The sequence below is a fragment of the Rana temporaria genome, chromosome 5, assembly GCF_905171775.1.
Source record: "Rana temporaria chromosome 5, aRanTem1.1, whole genome shotgun sequence".
NCBI lineage: Eukaryota > Metazoa > Chordata > Amphibia > Anura > Ranidae > Rana > Rana temporaria.
Window position 1 is genome coordinate 357,334,352 of NC_053493.1, and position 22,819 is coordinate 357,357,170.

At 43.8% G+C, this 22,819-nt stretch overlaps 1 protein-coding gene across 3 annotated transcripts in view; it reads right to left on the reverse strand.

The window, feature by feature from the left end:
- TRIQK (triple QxxK/R motif containing) overlaps positions 1 to 22,594 on the reverse strand; it is a 151,870-nt gene extending 129,276 nt beyond the window's left edge. Inside the window, exons 1-2 of one of the 3 annotated variants that reach the window (XM_040354633.1) lie at positions 22,397 to 22,594; positions 550 to 605 (exon numbers count right to left, since the gene is read on the reverse strand). The gene's annotated coding sequence lies outside the window, so the exon portion shown is untranslated. Of the gene's footprint in view, positions 1 to 549; positions 606 to 1,885; positions 1,909 to 11,240; positions 11,364 to 22,396 lie in introns of those variants that run through there. The other 2 variants (XM_040354634.1, XM_040354635.1) reach the window with 2 other exon arrangements.
- Between the last annotated feature and the right edge of the window lie 225 nt (positions 22,595 to 22,819).

The following is a 22,819-nucleotide window of genomic DNA, read 5'->3' on the forward strand; positions in this document are numbered from 1 at the left end:
ATGTAGGATCCTGTCGCCGGTTCACTGGTTTTCCTTCCTTGGACTACTTTGGTCAGTCCTGACCACTGCGAAACAGGAATATTTCAAAAGAGCTGCAGTTGCTCTGACCAAGTGGTCTAGCCATTACAATTTGGCTCTTATCAAAGCTGCAAAAAAAACTTATACTTGCTCATTTTGTCTGCTTTCAACTCATCAACTTCAGGGGCAACGTGTTCACTTCACACACACACACACACACACACACACACACACACACACACATTGTAAGCAGTATTCATGCATCCAAGAAAACATTTAAATTTACAAAATCCTAAGATTTATTGGAAGTTAGGCATACAATGCATTTTGAATATACTGTACAATTAATTAAAAAATTGCATTTCAAAAGCCACAGAACCTTTTTCCTTTTAAAGTACCCTGTACACAAGACATTTTGAAGTTCTGCTGTTTATCTGAAAAAGTTTCAGGCTGTTGTTTATCAGAGCTCTTAGTTGCCTAAGTCAGTTTACAGCACATTTGAGACACATTAAAGAGAATTAAAGCACTTACCTAAATTGTGTTGCTTTTCTCAGTGCAGGTTATATAAAGGAAGGATCCATAAACCACTATTAAAGAAAAAAAGAGAACGTTGATGTCAGACTTAAAGTAAATCTGTCAGGATAAAAATATAGGAGTTGACACTGCAGATTTATTTTTAAAGGTCTAGGTTCAGGGCTGACTTTCTTACCTTTGTTTCAAAATTTAGTGCATTACTGACCCAGACCACATCATGCATGTGGGGTGTCTTTACATCGGCTCTTATATGCTTGTTCCAGGTCAGTGACTCACCAAACCAAGAAAAAAAACAAGGATAACAGTCCCCCTTTCACCTTCAGAAAGAAGCGATCAGTGACAGCTCTTATGTTTTTTACACTATGTCCAACCACAATGCCACTCCCAGGACCTCTTTTTTTGTTTTGTTTTTTAATACTGTAAACGATATTGTAATACAAATACAGCATTAAACAAATAGCATTGCAGGTGAGCACATCAGTCTGAGGGTGGCAGTATTTATCATATTCAATTGCAGGCTGAAAGCGTTAATCCCAAAACCAATAATGTAAATATATTGCAGCTTACCAATCATTAGGAGTGGTGGCTGCGTCACTTGGTGATCTGGCCAGTAACATACCTCCTGCATTAGAGCGCCCCCACTCTGGATGATGGAGCACAAGAGGTTCCTTTGAACAGCAACGTTGTCAGTCTGGGGGGGGGGGGGGGAGTGTTAGATGTACTAGCAGATTTAGATATACCAATTGTTATATAAGGGTTATTTTATACATGCTTCAAAACAATGCTTCAGACAGGCTTTGTTAAAGCTCTCTGAATGCAAGTCAAAGCTCCGGTCACTAAATAAATAATTAACTTACAGTTCCAATATACCCCATAGCATCAAATATACCCCACGCCGCTTTAGTGGTGCGTCAAATCGTCTTCAAAGCCTCCATAGAAGTCTATGGCAAAGCTCGCTTGAAGCACCTGCAGCTTTGAGAGGCTTTAATTCAGCTTTAGCTTCTGCGTTGGAGAAATTACAGGTATGAGATATTCACACACACACACACACACACACACACACACAGCATCTGCCAAGCTTAAAAAAAAAGCAACACTGAAGCATCACTAAAGCTTTAGCGAAGCATCAAATACACATTAACCACTTACCGTCCGCAATAATACGTCACTATTTTGAAGAGGAATACCGTTGTTATGGTAGCAGCTAGCTACCATAACACCAGTTCCCTCTTCAAGAGCGGGCGGTACGCTTTCAGATAAAAGTGGTCTCTTAATCGTGAGAGGGAGAGGGGGGCCCCCCTCCCGCCGCTCTCCCGTGCCCTCCTCCACTTACCGGAGCCGTCGGCAGCTGCGATCCGGTCCTGTCCCTGGACAAGTATGGAGACGAGTGAGGGGGAAGATGGTCAAAATGTCTCTTTCATCCATAGTTCTTAAAAAAAAAAAAGGGACTTATGACAAAAATATAATCTTTTATTGCATTTTAGTCTAAAATATGAGATCTGAGGTCTTTTTGACCCCAGATCTCATATTTAAGAGGACCTGTCATGCTTTTTTTTTTATTACAAGGGATTTACATTCCTTGTAATAGGAATAAAAGCGACCCAATTTTTTTTTTAAAGTGCCCTGTCCTGACAAGCTCGTGCGCAGAAGCAAATGCACCAGTATGTGAAAACAGTGTTCAAACCACACATGTGAGGTATCTCCACGATTGTTAGAGCAAGAGCACTAATTCTAGCCCTAGACCTCCTCTGCAACTTTGAAGCGTGACATGTTGGGTATCAATTTACTCTGCGTAACATTATCTTTCACAATATAAAAAAAAATTGCAACAACTTTACTGTTGTCTTACTTTTTAATAAAACAAAGTGAATTTGTTTCCCCAAAAAAAAAAAAGTGTGCTTGTAGGACCGCTGCGCAAATACGGTGTGTGAGCCCTGGTTCACACTGGGCTGCGGGAGTGAAGCCATGCGAGTTCAGCTGAACTCGCACGATTTCACTCCCGCCGGCAGTCCCGATTTCGGCCGCGATTTAAGAGACATCTGTGCAGGTTTCTGCACAGATGTCTATGTAAATCGCGGCCCGAAATCGCAAAAAGTAGTATAGGAACTACTTTTTGAAATCGGTGCAGCGCCGCAGATGCGGCGTCGCACCGATTAGGACAGTGTCATTGCCGACAATTGGCGGCAAATGCCGCCGATTTGAGATGCGATTTCACATGTGAAATCGCATCTCAAATCGAAGGAAATCGTACCCAGTGTGAACCTGGGCTCAAGGTATTGCAACAACAATCATTTTATTCTCTAGGGTGTTAGAAAAAAATATATATGATGTTTGGGGGTTCTAAGTAATTTTCTATGGTTAAAGCATGTTGAAGTGGTAGGTGCTTTAATGTGCGTTGAAGCAGAAGTGTAAATGAGCCCTAACGGTTTTGAGTATCTGTTATCAGTATGGAGTTCAGGTAGGGAACAGGCTGGCCTTATTTAACAAAAACCTGGTTCAGATAAAAGGTATCCTGCTTAACTCTTTGCAGATATGCACTGCCATCATTAAAGTGGTTGGAAATAAATAAATAAAACACCCCACACACGACTATACAGTATTTATATGCTCTGTGTAGTGGAACTTCACAGAACAGCTGCAAACCTCCTGTGCTTGGGTCCTTTGCCAGTGCTCATGGCCCCTCCTCCCATGAGAAGCCACTTCCCATGGGGGCACTTGTGCATGCTCGCACCCGAGCCCCGCTGCTGTGTCCATTGCATGGCATTGGATCGAAATGAGGACTCAGGTAAGTAAAGGGGGGGGTGGTGAGGGGGGATGCCAACACCTAGGAATGCATTGAGGTAAGAAATGTTTAGGCTTTACAACCACCTTAACCAAGGATGTAAGCCGCATTTATTTATTTATTTATTTATTTATTGGGGGGGGGGGGGGGGGGGACTGTAGCTGCTCACTTTTGATAAACACTCATCTGTCCCCAGATCCAGTGATGTCCTCACCCAGCTATTTCTTCACTGGGCTTAGGTCCCCAGCACGACATATAAAACTATGGGCGGCCAGCTGTGAACACTGCGGGCAGGGGGGAGAGACAAGGAGGGGGATTGAACTTCCACTCAGATCGCCACAGTGATCCAACCTAAAGTGGAAGCAGGTACCTGCCCATCTAAAACATAGAAATATAGTCGCTCAGGGCTGTACACATGCTGCCATGATGCTTTGTGGCAGACATGAAACAGAAAGTTGTATTTGACATGCAGAACCCCCGCCAAATGTGACCCATTTGAGTGGGCCGCAACTGTCCTGCAACTGTGTGAAATGTGCAGTGGGTCTGCATTTTGAGGTTTAAAACAGAACGCTAGAGGCATCATATTGCCCTCTAATAAGCGATTTATCACAGATCACTTTTCAAAAGAGACAACTGCTGCATGTGCAAAATGATCCCTAAATATTTTTTTTTATTTTTTTTTTTTATTAAAAATTATGATGTCGTCACACGATGAATTCTTATCATGTTAACAGTACCTCAAACAAGATATTCCACAAGCATTTGCGTGGCTTGAATTTATTCACATAAATAATAACTTCAGACATTTATAGTAAGTCGGCATCAGGGTCACAATAGATGCGGTTGTCATTTATCATTCTGCCGTCATGTAAAAAAAAAAAAAAAAAGTTCTGAGCTAAACTCGGAGAGATTAAATGACAACAACCCCATCATCAAAACCGAGAAACATCTGTGGTGCACTGTGCATGTAAATAAGCAAAATGCTATATAGCCTGGAGAAATTGCGCAGAAACCGCATAAAGGGAATTCACTTCTCACATTTAAGGCCTTTCAAATGAGCAATGACCTTTTCCTTCAGCATATTGTCTTTTATGATTTACAAAGCACTTGTTACACTTTAAAGGGACACGGTCTCACAACATAACACAATGGATGTGATTAGTGTGGGATGAGTGCTGCATACTAGTTCCTGAGTTGACAGTCAGTCAATAAGTTTATTTTTTATGCCCCAAAATTATCATGCAGCACAAGTCAATGATTGCCTCTAGGAAAGACAAATCATACAGGTGGTTTTCTTTTGTGGCACAGACACTTTCTAAAAGGTCTTTTCCATACCATTCTTTGTTGCGGTAACTCGTGCAGCGATGCGCTTTATCATGAATTATGGTGCTCCGCTTTGCTTTAACCACTTGCTTACTGGGCACATATACCCCCTGACTGCCCAGGTGAAATTTCAGCTTACGGCACTGCGTCGCTTTAACTGACAATTGCACGGTCGTGCGACGTGGCTCCCAAACAAAATTCACGTCCTTTTTTTCCACAAATAGAGCTTTCTTTTGGTGGCATTTGATCACCTCTGCGGTTTTTATTTTTTGCGCTATAAACAAAAAAAGAGCGACAATTTTGAAATAAAATAATATTTTTTACTTGTTGCTATAATAAATAGCCCAATTAAAAAAAAAAAAAAATTCTCAGCCTAGGCCTATACGTATTCTACGTATTTTTGGTAAAAAAAAAAAAAAAAAAAAAAATTGCAATAAGCGACTGGTTTGCGCAAAAGTTATAGCGCCTACAAAATAGGGGACAGAATTTTTTTTTTTACTAGTAATGGCGGCGATCTGCGATTTTTATTGGGACTGCGACATTATGGCAGACACATTGGACACTTTTGACACATTTTTGGCACCACATTTATACTGCGATCAGTGCTATAAATATGCACTAATTTTACTGTATAAATGTGACTGGCATTGAAGGGGTTAACACTAGGGGATGAGGGAGGGGTTAAATGTGTACCCTGCATAGTGTTTCTAACTGTGGGGGAAGGGGACTGACTGGGGAAGGTGACCGATCTGTGTCCCTATGTACAAGGGACACAGATCGATCTCCTATCTCCCTAAAAGGACGTGGATCTGTGGGTTTACACCCACAGATCCACGTCCTTGTCTCTGTAACCGCCGATCGCGGACATCGCGGCCGCCAGGCACGTGCATCGGCATCTCAGTGATGCGGCGGGCACTCGCGCACGCCCCCCAGTGGCCCGGAGGCCGTAAAAAAGACGGCGACCCAGAGATTTAGAACCACACTGCGGCCGTATATAGTCGTACGGCCGTCAGGAAGTGGTTAAATGGGTCCCAATGCGTGAACAGTTGCTACTTGCTCTTATTTTTACACACAATCCCTGTATTTATAGAGAGCGTTGTAGATACTCATCCGAAATCTATCTTTTGTGGTGTAGCACATTCATGTACATGTCAATAAGATGGATATGAATCTGTCACAAATCTGACAGAATGTCTGCAAATCGGTGGGTTTTTGCATGAAAAACCTTTCAACTATCTCCAAAAGGAACCTGGTGCACAGCTGACTACATCCTCCACACTACCAGTCTTATTAAATAGCCCCCAGTGTGGTTGTGAATGTGATGTGCTGCAGCAAAGGTGCATCCTGTGTTGTGATGCCATTTAAATCCTATTTATGCATGAAAATAAGCAATAATGATGACACCAAAACCCACCATGCTTGGCGCACTATTTTGCCTCTTTTTTTATTGTGCTTTTTCTATAAGGCAATGATGGTGTTTTCCTACAACGCTCTGTATTGTATAGAGAAGCATACCATACACAAGACTACAGAACACCTCCCCTTTTTCTCCATAGCACAGGCAGAGTCAACCTAATCAGGTCAGCTCGCTACAGAAAGTTACATGCTCACTGAAATCCTGGCAGGATGAACAGGTTTTTATTTGTCCCCCTGCACTGATCAGTTATAACAAGTCACTTTATTGTTTATTTACCAGACCAAAAAGGAAAAATTTAATTTTTGTAAAATTATTTTCTTAGTGTACAGCACAGGACAGAAGCTCTATAGACTTAAAGTAATTGTAAAGTCAGAAGGTTTTTTTATCTTGATGCATTCTATGCATTAAAGCGGAGGAACCCCCCCTACAAATACTGCAGCTGCTGACTTCAACACTTACCTGTCCAGTGCGCCCGTGGACGAGCAATCCGTCGGTCCTCGGATGCTGCCACTGCCATGCTCAGATGCTTCACTGTCCGGTTCCCTACTGCGCATGTGCGAGTAGCGCGGCACCCTGTCACTGGTCCCCGCTCTCTCCTGGGAACACCGTTTCCCAGAAGACAGCGGGGGGAGGGGTGTGACGCGAAGGGGCGCGACTCCCATGGGAGTCAATACCCAGAAGTGGTGCAAATACCTGTTTTATACAGGTATCTGCACCCCCCTCCCCCTGAAAAGGTGTCAAATGAGACACCGGAGGGGGGGGGATGGTTCCGAAAAGCAGAAGTTCCACTTTTGGGTGGAACTCCACTTTAAGGGGGCAATCTTCCAGGTGGTCAATGGTGAGCAAGCCCCTCTGGGATGTGATGCAAGGTGAGGTGCTTGGAACCAGGAAGTAAACCAGGGTAACACAGGAAAGACCAAAACAGAAGCAGCAGACTATGTATATCTAGGGTTGCCACCTGTCCAGGATTCACCCGGACAGTTCGGGTTTGGGATCTTGTGTCCGGGTTTCAGTCTGCCTGAAACCCGGACACATTATTTAGACTGGGCTGTGGCTCCCCAAGTAACTGAGGTAGTCACACAAAAATCTGTTGCCATTCGGGAGATGCGGGCCGCTGTCTGGGGGCAAGTTTGGCATCACTGAGGGGGAGCCACGATGTCAGCAAGAGCAGTTTGGCCACACCCACTGTTTGCCGCAGCAAGCTGCAATACCACCGTCCTTGAGGCACCCGAAGGTGCCCCAGGTCTTTTATTATCCGATTGTGTATACTACGGGAAAAAACGTGCCCTGTGCCGCTAAAGTGTTCGGGTTTGGCTTGAAGAAAAGGTGGCAACCCTATGTATATCACATGGATGAAAACCACTGTAGGGAGCAAGGAAGTGTTGTAGGCCCACAAGATGCCTGTGATGAAGTCATGTGATGTAAATGGGGGTGGTTACGTGTGTCAGGGCATGGCCTCTTTGTCAAACTCATCCCAAGAAATGCAACCAAAGCAAAGCAGGTAAAACGCAGCCTCATAACAGACATTGCCACACTCTCGTGATAAGTTCATCTCTGCATACAGCATGTTTGTTCAACATGCACTAAAAAAAATATATACGTAAAATACAAGAAAATCGCCCATGTACATGAGCCTTAGATTTTTCTAAAACCAATCAGTCCCCAAAAGTTTTTCTTCGGACATAAGGCCTGGTACCCAAAGGCTTTTTAAAACGACCTTAAGTGCTGGCACCGAAGAAATATAGCTCGGGTCTCGTTTAGTCCAGGCGCAGCAACCATTCAACGTTTTTTTTTTTTTTTTGTATCTACCTGTAAAACCTCAGTGCATCTTCCAATCAACTACACATTTTCTTTTTGTTCCAGTGCCACATATTGCAATACTGCTACTCTATCACCAGAGAATTTCACCTCCTGCTGTGCTTCAAATGAGACAGAGTTTATTTCAAGGTTTCTGCACTAAGTGTTTCCAAAGAAAAAAAAAAATAAGCTAGGACAGGACAAACAAATTACTGTGAGAGAGGGGGAGGCTCACCAGTTTATTAGAAGACACAAAGATATTGCACCGTCGTGTGAATGTATGGATACAGCTGTTCAGATGTGCTGTTGTATTCATTTGAAAAATTGAAGCAAACATTGAATGTATTTTATTACTATGATATTACGATTTACGCTTCGCAGGGCGTCAAGTAGGAAAAAACAGCCACTGAGGTTTTTATTTTAATAGAGAATTTAAAGCAGACCTTGCATGAAATTTGCTGGCCCTCAATCAATGATTGGGGGTCAGATGAGTACAGTAAAACCTTGGATTGCGAGCATAATTCGTTCCAGAAACATCGCGGCCAAATAAAGGGTTAAAAGCGCCCGCAAAGTGCTGCTGCCGCAGCGCTTTGGCAGCACTGCCCATTGATTTCAATAGCAGGGGCGGTATAGGAGCGGTGTATACAGCGCCCCAAAGATGCTGCTTGCAGGACCATTTTCTCGTCCTGCAAATGCATAGCTCCAGTGCAAAAGAAATCAGGCTTTCACATTGAGTGAGTGAGTAACTTGTATAGCGCAACAAATGCGAACTAAATCGCCCGTCGCTTCCCGTCCAGAGTCATTCCGGTCCTTCAGAAGAGGTGGGTCTTTAGTTTTTTCCTAAAGGCCTGATGGTTTTCTTCCAAGCGGATTGTAGAGGGTAGAGCATTCCAGAGCCGTGGTCCTTGGACCGAAAATCTACGTTCTCCCTTCGATTTGTAGCGGGATTTAGGAATTTGGAGAAGGTTTTGGTCGGTTGACCGGAGAACGCGCTTGGTGACGTAGGGTTTTATTTTCTCGCTTAAGTATTGGGGAGCATTCCCCTGTATACATTTGTGGGTGAGGCAGAGTGTCTTGAATGTCACCCGGTCCTGTACGGGCAGCCAGTGGAGGGACCTCAAGGCCGGGGAGATTGGTTCCCACGGCTTTTTACCTGTTACCAGTCTGGCTGCGTGTTCTGGATGACTTGTAGACGTGAAATCTGGTATTTTGGTAGTCCTAAATAGAGGGAATTTGCGTAGTCAAGGCTGCAGAAGAGGCAGTTTACAGGTGCTATTTTTAGCACAAAAAAAAAAACGCCTGTAAAACACCTCAGTGTGAAACTAGCCTATGCATGAAGGTGAACAATCTGTTCTTCTACAGCAGCCACCCAGAGTCCCTCCCCCCTTTTTTTCTTACCTGAACTTGATCGTTCCAGCGACGAGAACCAGCCCATCAGTGAGAGAGTCGGGGGGCGGGGCCGAGTCCTGACGTCTGTGTCAATGGACGCAGCAGCAGGACTCGGAAATGCGCCCGCACAAGTACCCCTATGGAATGCAGCTCTCCGTGGGGGCACTCGAAGAAGAGGAGCCAGAGCGCTGCTGGGGGACCCCAGAAAAACAGGATCAGTGCTGCTCTAGTGCAAAACCCATACACAGAGCAGGTAAGTAGAACATTGTTATTTAAAACAATTTTTTAAAAGTTCACCTTTTTTTTTCTAAATTACAGCTCCCTTATGTACCAATATAGCATTCATGTACTTTTTTGCAAAAATAAAAGCTTTCCATAAAAATCTACAGACAAGTACCTTACTGTCCTTCATCCATGATCATCCATGATTCAAAACGCATCTATTGCTTCTGTCTTATGTCCTTACAAACTGTAGGTCATGACACAGGAAGTAGTTGACCATCTGACCCCATTAGCACACACCCAGTTTTATCCACCCTCCCATTCTCAGCTGCACATTTTTTAAATGAAATGCAATCAGTGATCACCCTTCTCACTAAATACACATCAGATTGCATAGTGTATGGCCATCTTTATACTAGTACATAGGAGGGAGTGGACAGAAACACTCAGCTGTCAAGCCCCATTCACATCTCTGCATAGCGTGAATTTTCATTCCCACGTGTTTTTTTTTTTTTTGTTTTTTTTTTAGCAGGGGGTTAGGCGTTTTCACTTATCACACATAGGGCTGGGAGCGTCCATCTTCAGCCCTTTTCCTTCCGGGGCCACAGACTTTGGCTCTGTGACTGCCCAGAGTCGCGTGGGAGCCGCCAGTCACGGCATGACCCCATCTAGAAACAGCACAGCGTGCCCAGTTCCTTGGGCTTCTTCCTCCGGAGCCCCCCCCCCCTCACCTTCATGCGTGGGGCACCAGTGCGACCTCTCGTGGGCCTGGAGTTGGTCCCCTCACCTCCAGCCGGGCGTTTTCCTTCTCGCCCTCCCCCGCTTCCATGTGGGCCATTGGCCACAGCTATGGGGCCCACGGTCAGTCAGACTCAACACATGTGAATGTTCTCCTCCCCCAGCCGTTAATGGGTAATATACCTATCCATATAAATATTATACTGTATTTGCTGGTGTATAAGACTACCTTTTACACTTAAAATAACTAGCCAAAAAGCAGGGGTCGTCTTATACGCCGGGTCAGCTGCTCGGATGCCTGCTGGATGTGCGGTAATACTGTATGTAGCTTTGGCAACATACAGTGTATACCTCTTAGCCAATCCCGGTGAGTGATTCAAATTAATATAGGGCCTGCTCGGATTGGAGTAACAACCTCTGCCAATCCACGCAGGCTACATACAGTAGCCTGCTCGGATTGGATTTGAGAGTCAGAGAGGCGTGGGCTGATGATGTTACAGCCTCTGCCAATCCAAGCAGACTTTGTATTAATAAATAGAATACATCGCTCGCTGTGATTGGCTCCAGCAAGAATGAAGAAGAATATGGCGCCTTTTACTTTGAGTACAGGCAAAAAAACTTTATAAACTGTAAAATTAGGGGGTCGTCTTATACGCCCAGTCGCCTTATACACCAGCAAATACGGTAATTATGGTAGATGTTTCAGTGCTAAGAGTGCTTTTGTCCTTTGAACAATTTCACCCATACAATGTATTTTCTTTTAGAGCATCTCCATTTCACCCCCTGAAGATGACTGCCATAGATAAGGTCGAAACGCGTCGGATTTCCTAGTTTTATTATACTACAAGATCATCATGCTATACTACTGTATATTTGCCCTTACGGCTTTACCACTATGTATATGTTTTTACTGCATTATATGGCATTGATGTTTCAAATTTAATAGACATGTTCTTTGTGACATATCTATCTAAATAAAAAATGTTTTTAATATAATCCAACACTATTATTCCTACTTACAATACAAATCCCCCTTTCCTATCCAAGTAACAAAATGTCATCCTGTTTCTTAGAATTTTCATGGCTCTGCTGTCGTAAACAATTATCTGTTGACTCCACTAACCATTCAAAGATTGAAGGTTTGTTCTGTAAACAAAAAACGTTTGAACAAAATTCTACGAGTATATGGCCAGCTTTACAATGGATCTTATTTATCAAAGGGCCGTACTGCCAATAGCAAGAACGCAGACATTCACATTTTTTTTCTCCCACGCTCTACATGGAAAGTAAGAAATAAGCTGGATCAGAATTGTTACTATGGACAACACAGGAAGATCATCCTTTGGACAATGACACTTACAGTGGCGTAACCTTCAGATGTCGCCCCTTCTCGGTCTCGGAATGCAAAAATTCTTCAGTCAAATGACTAAAACAATAATGGAGTGAGCTGTCAATGCGACAGGCCTGTGTGATATTACACATAATGGTGTTTGCTGGAATATCCATATCCATTACCTAAACAATACCTATTAACGAATACTTCAGTGATCTTCAATGCTTTTGGGTTGTACAATATTTCTACCAGCTGTGCCCAGCCTGAAACATGTCCACCCACAGCTTAATTACTGCTCATATTACACTGTATTGGTGACCTGTGGGCCTTGACACTTAAATCACAATGAGAAGCCACTACCGTGAAATAATCATCTTGCATAAAGCAGCACCCAGTCCCCATTCTTATATAGTATCCATCCTAAAATAGCTGCCATTTTGCCAGCATTTAAAAACGATAAAAAAAAAAGGACGCAATCAATAAAATGTTATAATGATCCGTGTTGAATGAAATGGGGCTTTTGTCTAAAACAGCAAATTACTAGTAAAAACTGTTAAAACATCTACTTTCTTCATTTTCTTGAACCTCATACACAAGCCCCAGAACAAAGCACCCAAAGCTTTTTATTAGGCCATTTTAACCACTTCAGCCCCGGAAGGTTTTACCCCCTTCCTGACCAGAGCACTTTTTACAATTTGGCACTGCCTCGCTTTAACTGGTAATTGCGCAGTCATGCAATGTTGTACCTAAACAAATGTGCATCCTTTTCCCCACAAATATAGCTTTCTTTTGGTGCTATTTAATCACCTCTGTTTTTTTTTTTCATCATAAACAAAAAAAACAAAATAAACAAAAAAAAAACAATATTGAAAAAAAATTATATTTGACTTTTTGCTATAAAAAATATCCCCCAAAAGTTTTTTTTAAAAAAAAAACAAAAAAAAGGTCTTCATCAGTTTGGGCCAATAGATATTCTTCTACATATTTTTGAAAAAAAAAAAAAAAAAAAAAATTTAAAACGCAATAAGCGTATATTGATTGGTTTGCACAAAAGTTATAGCATCTACAAACTATGGGAAAGATTTATGGCATTTTTTTTTTTTACTTTACTAGTAATGGCGGTGCTGTAATATTTATGCAGTACTGTGACAAGACAGAGCGGACACTTTTGACACATTTATGGGACCATTGACATTTATACAGCGAGCAGTGCTATAAAAATGCACCGATTACTGAGTAGATGTCACTGATAGGGAAGGGGTTAACACTAGGGGGCGATCAAGGGGTTAACTGTGTTCCCTTAGTGTGTTCCAACTGTATGGGGATAGGACCGAGTAGGAGAGGAGAAATATCGCTGCTCCTACTTACTAGGAACAAACGACATGTCTCCTCCTTTCTGACAGCGCAGGGATTTGTGTTTGCTGGCGCTCGTGCCCGCGATCGCATCCGGGCAGGCGCGTGCCCTCTGGCGGTTCTTAACCTAACTCCGTATGGGTTTTCTTGCAGGGGAGCCATTCTGCCCCCGTAAATATACGTGAGCCGGTCGGAAAAAGTTAAAGATGAACTCTTTGACTGTTAGGGGGGGGGGGGCACATTTACTATGGGGTTACCTGTACTACAAGGGTTACATGCTTGTTTAGCTTAGGCATAAAAAGGAACAAGCTGTAAGGGCTCTTTTCAGACAGGCCATGGGGAAGGGGTTAAAAAAACAGACAGCTGAGCCAACATTTTAACACACCCTGGCCATCCACCCAACTTGTTGCCAGATGGAGCTGTAAAAATTCTATGCTTTATGGCATTTTTGACTCTGTGCAGAATTTGAAAGGCAACACCTGTGTAGAAAGGGGTCCTTTCCCTCCACTCAGGTCTCAGATTACACTCAGCTCTCTGCACAGCAACACCCCAGCCTTCTGAAGCTCAGAAGTGCTGTGTCAATTCTGGACTTTGAAAGGATGTAGAGGAGAGAGGGTTCGCAGATAAACAGGTACAACTTATGTAGGAGAATTTGTCTCATCTCTGTATCACCTGAGGCCAGTCACCTCACTGGGTAAATGCATGGGTTTACAACTACTTGAATCAGGCCATACAGTAGACAGGTACCAACACATTGCTCCATCAACACAAACAAGGTGGACTCTCCGTTGTCAGACTACACTAATCAGCAGCTACATCTACTGATCAAGAAAAGTTTTCCAACATTCTGAAATGATCGTCTTCCGTCAAGCCTATTAACAGGGTTACCTCACATTAGTAGCCACCAGTGTATAGGAAGAATCCCTTCAGTTCTCCCACATAGAGGAGTTTATCTTCCATGGTTGAGACCCAGGTTCTTTCATTCTATTACTAGGGTAGGACCCACTAATTCGGGGTACTTTGTCGCAGTAAGTGGGCTTAGCACTATATGACTATATAGTGTGACCAAACTCCCGTATTTTTTAATATGTTCAGGTGTTTTTAACTAGCCTTGCAGGATAAATGTCATTTCTGCGCTATAATCTGTTTTGTACTGTATGTGGTGTTATAGCAGCACCATCTTAGATGTATAGAATTTTTAGGGTGTGCCCACCAAGTATCTTTTTGTATTAACAGGGTAGGACACGCTAATTCGGGGTAACTTGTCGCAGTAAGTGGGTTTAGCGCTATATGACCATATAGTGTGACCAAACCCCCGTATTTTTTAATATGTTCAGGTGTTTTTAACTAGCCTTGCAGGATAAATGTCATTTTTGCATGTGTGCGCTATAATCTGTTTTGTACCGTCTTTGCTCTTATAGCAGCACCATCTTAGATGTATAGCATTTTTAGGGTGTGCCCCCAAGTATTTTTTTGTATTCCGTCAAGCATGGACGGCCACACACACACTCATCCAGTTCAGTGCATGGTCTGTCTATGATCAGCTTTAGACAAGGTGACAGAGGGCCAGCAGTAGCAGCCAATCAGAATTTGCAGCAATACACACGGGTTGGCAGAGAATATACTAACAACTGGAAAGAACCGTGTGATAGTCTGATCAGTGTGTCGATTCTCCTTTGACCAACCAGCGATGGGGGGGGCTAGGGAGTGTCTGCAACCTGCTATAATAAAGCTTCCAGACCTTGCTATAGAGTCTGATTGGTGTGGATCGTTTACAAGACTGAATTTAGAGATTTAAACTTTGTTTTTTCATTTGCCTAAAATGTCAGATAAAGCTGAGCTCCAGGGTAAAAAAACCTCTGAAGTGGGGCTCCCCTGCACGGCATGGGTTAAATGCTTAGGCCTAGGGTACCAGTAACATGAAATTTTAAATTCCCTAATCCCATGTTCCCAACAGACCACCTCCACGCTATGCAAACGGCGCTCAAAAGCGTTACAGTGGTTGCAAGCACTGCATCATAGGCTAGGACATTGAGGGACCGCCCACAAGCCTGAGCATCAGGAAGAAGAGGTTTCGGAAAAGTAAGGAGTAAGGTAAGGAAAAGTCCTTGTAACTGGTACCCCAGACATAAAGGAGCATTCACCCCTTGCAGTACTGGGGGAGACCCACTACAAGGGAGGAGGTTTCTTTTGCCTGGAGTTCAGCTCTAAAATATGCAATTTTATTATATCCAACTTTAATCAGAAGCGCTGCATTTCAATGTTGGATCAAGAACTTGTGCACACAAGGCCTAACGTTTGCACACCATTCCACATAACTGTATTACAGAAATCCAATGCTCCGTGACAAAGGTGTTGTCCGTCCCCTGACAGCTGAGAAGATTACACAGCGAGGGATAATCCAGTATGTAATTCCAATCAGACTCCTGTCTACGTCCTGACAAATTACACACCCTTATCACAGGTGACACATTGGCATGATAGCCACAATGAGAAAATTAGACTCCTACTATACTACACTACTTAGAATGCCCTCACGGGATCAGAGCCCGAGAATGTATAGAGGCCGAGATGTCACAAACCTTTTATTATCACTTAACTTACACAAAGTAATACACCCAGATCCAGACCGGGCCTATATACAAATACACCGATTAAACAGGAAAGTCATATATGTAACCAGGGGAAAGGTTATAAAGGGTTACCTACCAAATTTAAAGGAGAATATTAATCCACCACAGAGTTCTTGAAATTGAAAATCAGAAGTAAAGAATGAATTAACCACTTAAGCCCCGAACCTTTATGCAGCTAAAGGCCCAGGCCAGGTTTTGCGATTTGGCACGGTGTCGCTTTAACAAACAATTGCGCGGTCGTGTGACGTGGCTCCCAAACAAAATTGGCGTCCTTTTTTTCCCACAAATAGAGCTTTCTTTTGGTGGTATTTGATCACCTCTGCAGTTTTTATTTTTTGTGCTATAAACAAAAATAGAGCGTCAATTTTGAAAAAAAAACAATATTTTTTACTTTTTGCTATAATAAATATCCCCCAAAAATATATATATATAAAAAAAAATATTTTTCCTCAGTTTAGGCCAATACGTATTCTTCTACATATTTTTGGTAAAAAGAAAAAAAAAAAAAAAAATCGCAATAAGCGTTTATCAGTTGGTTTGCGCAAAATTTTTAGCGTTTACAAAATAGGGGATAGTTTTATTGCATTTTTATAAATTTTTTTTTTTTACTACTAATGGCGGCAATCAGCGATTTTTTTCGTGACTGCAACATTATGGCGGACACTTCACACAATTTTGACACATTTTTGGGACCATTTGATTTTCACAGCAAAAAATGCATTTAAAATGCATTCTTTATTGTGAAAATGACAGTTGCAGTTTGGGAGTTAACCACAGGGGGCGCTGAAGGGGTTATGTTTCACCTAGTGTGTGTTTACAACTGTAGGGGGGTGTGGCTGTAGGAGTGACGTCATCGATCGAGTCTCCCTATAAAGGGGATGACACGATCGATGCAGCCTCCACAGTGAAGCACGGGGAAGCCGTGTTTACACGCGGTTTTCCCCGTTCTTCAGTTCCGGGGAGCGATCGCGGGACCCCAGCAGCGACCGGGTCCGCTGGTCCCACGGTCCCGGAGCTTCGGGACCCGCGGCTGGGTAGATGTACAGGACGTGCAGGTACGTCCATCTGCCCAGCCGTGCCATTCTGTGGACGTATATATACACAGTGGGCGGTCCTTAAGTGGTTAAAAGGGGTGTTTAAGAGGTAGTAAAGGCCAAGACTACATTTACATGGGTGTTTTGGCACGGTGCGAATCCCTGGCTTCTGTCGAATAGTCTTCAATCAGCACTTACATCCAATGGCTTCAAGCCAGAGTACCCCTGTTAGAATACAATAACGCAGTGGAAGAGATGCCAGCAACACCCATCATTGCGTTGATGCAGGGATACGTTTTTGTTTTCGTTCAACCAGCGGCTTGAGCGGAGAAAAAACTGAACCAGGGTGAATATAAATCATTGATTGCTTTGGAATTTTTTTTTTTTTTAGATTCTTATCAAAATTTTCATACAATGCTTTCGGAGTAAAAAAAAAAAAAAAAAGGATATTAAATGTATCCTAAAATAGAAAACAGTTTGTTCAGCATGAAATGGAGCTATATATTCTGTAATATTTAAATTATTAGTAAACTCATTCAATGAATCCAAGCTCTGCAAGTTGCAAGAGATGACATGCACTGCATTGATGCATTCACACAATGTCACAGTAACCATGAGGTAAAACAAAGTTTTGGAATATTCCTTTATCCCATTGTTTTGCAAATCTATGTACACTACAAACTGTATGATTGAATCGGTTCCGATATCACCGTTTTACTAACCTGACAGCTTATTCTAAATAGGAAACCTTCATTTTGTTTGCGAAAATATATTAAACTACCTACCAGCAAGAAAAGTCCTTACATTTAAAGAGCACCTGCCATTTCAGATCCATCATGACAGCGCCTGTTAGCGGACATCCACTCAGCTGCTGCTGCCACTTCCCTCACCTTGTTGTGTCACTGCTGCATCACCAGCCATCCCATTAAAGTGAATGAGACTGTCGGTGAGTTAACAGCGGGTCAGAGGAGGAGCCACTGCGGGACAGAGATGACAGTTAATGTTAAAAAATATGATTTAAAATCGAGTTGATTTAAAAGAGGTCTTTTTACTAGCGATTTAAATCATCATTTAAGTCAAATCCACCCTGACATATACCCAGCTTTAGCCTTTTCTTCCACTTTAATGATTAGGGCTCCATTCATATTGGCGTGTCTGAAAAGTCACGCACTTTCCAGTGTGACTTTGGAGAGTGACTGATGCCTTTTTTGGTGCAACTTTGATCCGACTTTACATAGAGCTGCACAATTAATCGTTAAACAAACGTGATCTCGATTCAACCCCCCTGAAGATCTCCAATGCAGAGTTTGACGATTCTTTCATATAACAAGTGGAGAGAATTTATCTTCTCACTCAGCTGTCAAAAGAAAATATCCCGCAGTCTGCCGAGTTCTTAACAGGAAACATTGTAACTAATGCTTCCTTCTTAGAGCCCACTCACACAGGGGCGGCACGACTTTGGGGACGACTCGGCAAGGCGACCTGAAGACGACTTCAGAGGCGACTTGCAAAATGACTTCTGTATAGAAGTCAATGCAAGTCGCCCCCAAAGTCGTACAAGAACCTTTTTCTCTAAGTCGGAGCGATTTGCGTCGCTTCTATTAGAATGGTTCTATTGAACAGTGGGGGACGTGACTTGTCAGGCAGCTATCGCCCCTGACGAGTCGCCCCTGTGTGAATGGGCTCTTAGCTCAAAAAGGTATAAACTTCTTTGTGTAAAGAAAAAATCCAGGCAGTCTGCCAAGTTTGTAACAATATGAAACATTGTAGATAACTTCCTTCTTAGAGCAAATCTGTGTGTAAATGCAGGAAGTTTAACCACTTAAAGTCCAAATCTTTTTCTGACACTTGTTTCTCAAGTAAAAAATCAATATATTTTTTGCTAGAAAATTGCTTGGAACACCCAAACATTATGTATATTTAAGCAGAGACCCTAGGGAATAAAATGGCAATTGCGGCAATATTTTATGTCACACTATTTGCCCAGCTGTCTTTCAAATGCAATTTTTGGAGAAAAATAGTTGTCCCAACCTATGCTGCACACCCTGTATAAAAAGAGATCTGTGTACTTACCAAGAATAACCCTCTTGATCCTCTTCAGTCTGGCTATCGCCCCCAACACTCCACAGAGACTGCTCTCCCAAAACTCAAACTCACTGCTTATGGCTGAATCCAATGCACACCTACTCCTGGACGTTTCTGCTGCCTCTGACACAGTGGACAACCCCCTCACCAAAAAAAAAAACTCCATGCATATGGTCACCGTGACTGTGTTCTTTGTCCTACTCACCGGACTGGGGTTGACTTCTATTACAAGTAGTCAAAAACAACCATGCATATAGATATCCAGAGGCCGACAGCTCAGAAATGTTCACAAATCATTGAATGGCACCATTCAGTGAGTAGGACATCTACCTAGTGGTTGGTGGAAGGAAATGCACTGGAGGAATTAGTATTTCACAACTTTATCGCCATTCTTGATATTCTGAGGCCCCGTACACACGAGAGGATTATCCGCTGGAAACGGTCCTCCGGACCGTTCCCGCGGATAAATCCTCTGGCAGATTTTGATCTGATGGTTGTACTAACCATCAGATCGAAATCCGCGCAGAATCCATCCGCGGTGACGTGGCCGCGCCGTCGCCGCGATGATGACGCGGCGACGTGCGCGACGCTGGAAGGTAAAGACTTCCACGCATGCGTCGAATCATTACGACGCATGCGAGGGAGGGGATCGGACGGATTGATCCGGTGAGTCTGTACAGACCACCGGATCAATCCGCTGGACAGGATTCCAGCGGATAGATTTCTTAGCATGCTAAGAAATTTGTATCCGCTGGAAATCCATCGGCCCAAAAAATATCCGCGGATAAATATCCGCTGGGCCATACACACCACAGGATCTATCCCAGGGGTCCTCAAACTACGGCCCTCCAGTTGTTCAGGAACTACAATTCCCATCATGCCTAGTCATGTCAGTGAATGTCAGAGTCTTGCAATGCCTCATGGGATGTGTAGTTCCGCAACAGCTGGAGGGCCGTAGTTTGAAGATCCCTGATTCTATCCGCTGGAACTGATCTGCGGATAAATACCAGCGGATAGATCCTCTCGTGTGTACGGGGCCTAAGAGGATTTACCAGCACTTTGTGTGGGTTTAATTCAACCTTTGGTGGTGGATTATTGGACTTTCATTATATGTAGTATAGTGATTATTTTAGCATGGTGTGAAAACACAGCTGTTTTTCTCTACACATTTTGGGGCTTTGACCCTTACTACCAGCTGCTTTATTTATACACTGACTTTTGTATTATATATGGAATTTTTTTTTTGCATAGTATACTTAGAAATTCAGGGTGAGCAGGTGATAAGGGATTTTTAGATCCTTTTTTAAATCACATATTTTCAAAACTGGTCCCCGATGCAGAACCAAAGCTGCTTCACCAAACCTGGTGTGGAAGCAAAGCCACCAATCAACCTGGGTACAATTAGCCCATCCATACATGGCTAAAATCTCAGCTGGTCCCTGCTGAACTGAGATTTCAATCGTCTATGGCTGGCTATAAAATAAAATAGACCTACCGCCATGCTCGCAATCTTCTACAGTATGCAAATTGAGCTGCACATACACAGCTCAGCTTACACTGCCAGCATGGTTCCATGTGTGCTAGGATGACATACTCCATACATACGCAGCCAGCAGACACGCCTGGGGACACGCCTGGGGAGAGACCCAGAGAGTAAGGCTCTATTCACACCTATGCAGTTTGCTTTTGAGCATTTCTACAGTGCTTTTTTTGGGCAAATTTGTTAGGCAGATATAGATATATATATATATATATATATATATATATATATATATATACACACACACACACACACACACACACACATATATATATATATATATATATATATATATACACACAAAAAAAAACACACACACACACTTGCGTCAAAATCACGGTAAAAACGCATTAAAATTAAACTATGATGTGAACGTGTGCCACAGGAACCCATGTTAACAATAATGTCCCGCATTTCGTCAAAAAGCATTGGAATGAACCAAGCCTTATGGCCCATACACACGATCTGAAAATCAGACGAAAAATACAGTTTGACACGATCATACGATAATTGGATCGTTAGTACAGAGCTTTCAAGAGCCGATTATGACAGTTCATCCGATATTATTCGATCGGACAAGCACGAAAATGTTCCTTGTAACTTTAGTAACCTATTCAATTTCTACTTGCGACTAGTAAGCAAAAAGAGTCGGACAATCTGTCGTCCAATTTTCGGATCATGCGTACGGGGCATAAGAGGAGATAAGTTTATGGCCTTTAGTTCCTCTTGAAATCAGGGTGAGCAGCTCATTCCCGCACACTTACACAAGCTCCCTGCACAAAGATACCTCATGTCGTATGAACACACAGCCCGATTACGGACTTTACACCAGTGCTGGTCAACATTCATAATACGGGGGCTTTCAGTGATTATTCACCATCAAGGATAGCAGACACACAACAGGATATCGCCAGAGACAGCAGGCAGCATGCGCGGCAGCCACAGATAGCAGACGCGCTACAGGAGCTGACGGCCACAGACGCGATAAAGGAGCCAACGGCCACAGACGGTTGACACGCTACAGGAGACGATGACCACAGACACGCTACAGGAGACGGTCACAGACTGCGGACACGCTACAGGAGAGGGCCACAGACGGCGGACGCTCTACAGGAGACGACGACCACAGACGGCGGACACTCTACAGGAGATGGCGGACACGCTACAGGCGGCGGACACGCTACAGGAGACGACGACCACAGACACTCTACAGGAGACGACGACCACAGACAGCGGACACGCTACAGGAGACGACGACCACAGACGGCGGACACGCTACAGGAGACGACGACCACAGACGGCGGACACGCTACAGGAGATGGCGGACACGCTACAGGCGACAACAACCACAGACGGCGGACACGCTACAGGAGACGGCGGCCAGACAGCAGACGTGCTACAGGAGACGACGACCACGCTACAGGCGACGACGACCACAGACGGCGGACACGCTACAGGAGACGACGGCCAGACAGCAGACGTGCTACAGGAGACGATGACCACAGACACACTACAGGAGACGGCCACGCTACAGGAAATGGTCAGACTGTGGACATGCTACAGGAGAGGGCCACAAACGGCAGACGCTCTACAGGAGACGACGGCCACAACACGCTACAGGAGATGGACACAGACTGAGAACATACTATAGAGGTTGACCGATGAAACTCACTATAATAGGGCACTAGTGAAACACAGATTAGCGTTCACCAAAATGCGTCCATATTTTATGTTATAGAACCCTATACACCCGTGGGCCCCCCCGAAGGCCCCATTCACAACTAGTGTAGGGAGAACCTGCGTCCCCTTTCTTTTTCTTTGTACATCTTCACACAACACACAATTCCTTCATCCTCCTGAACCTTTCCTATGAAGTGTCAGGTAGTAAAAGGCACATGGGCTCAGTGCACTTCGGGTGCCTATAACAACCACACCTTGTGTTTGCAGCACAGTATTCCCAGGCCCTGCGTGTTCCGGTGTGAGTGCATCCTAAATGTTTGTCATATTTGTACTTCATGGCATGCAATGACTATGTGTCATGTTGTCATGAATTTGGCGCCAGTCTCCTCAGACATGTCACTATGCTTCACTGAATGCCCCCAGTGTGAGGAGAGACCAGCAGCACAGCCCACCCCCCGGTGACGTCACCAGCCCGGGCCCCCGGTGCCCTCCAGTCACGGCGCACAGGCCGCTCCTACCTGCGTCTAGCGGGACCGCTCCTTGCACGGTGCACACAGAGCGGGGAGGAGTGTAGGATCTCCCGGTGACGCGGTGTGTCCGTTCTCGGAGTACAGGCCACAATGACACGTAGACGGGGAGCTGTGTACACGGAGCTCACATTTCACAGCTCTGGCCGGAGTGTATGTTTGTTTTAAAGGAGCCCGCCCTGTCATAGGAGAGCTGTGTGGGGAATGCTGCGTGTCAGGCGGCCCCCAATTTTCATATTGCCCCACCCCATGGGGGGCACAGAGCTATAATGTCTTCTTATTGTCGTCTCACATCTCTGCCCTCTGTGAGGAATGGACATTAACCCCTTCATGCCTGCTTCTGACATTTCTTGCTAACAAGTTAAAAATCAGTATTTATTGCTAGAAAATGACTGAATCCCCCAAATATTCTAT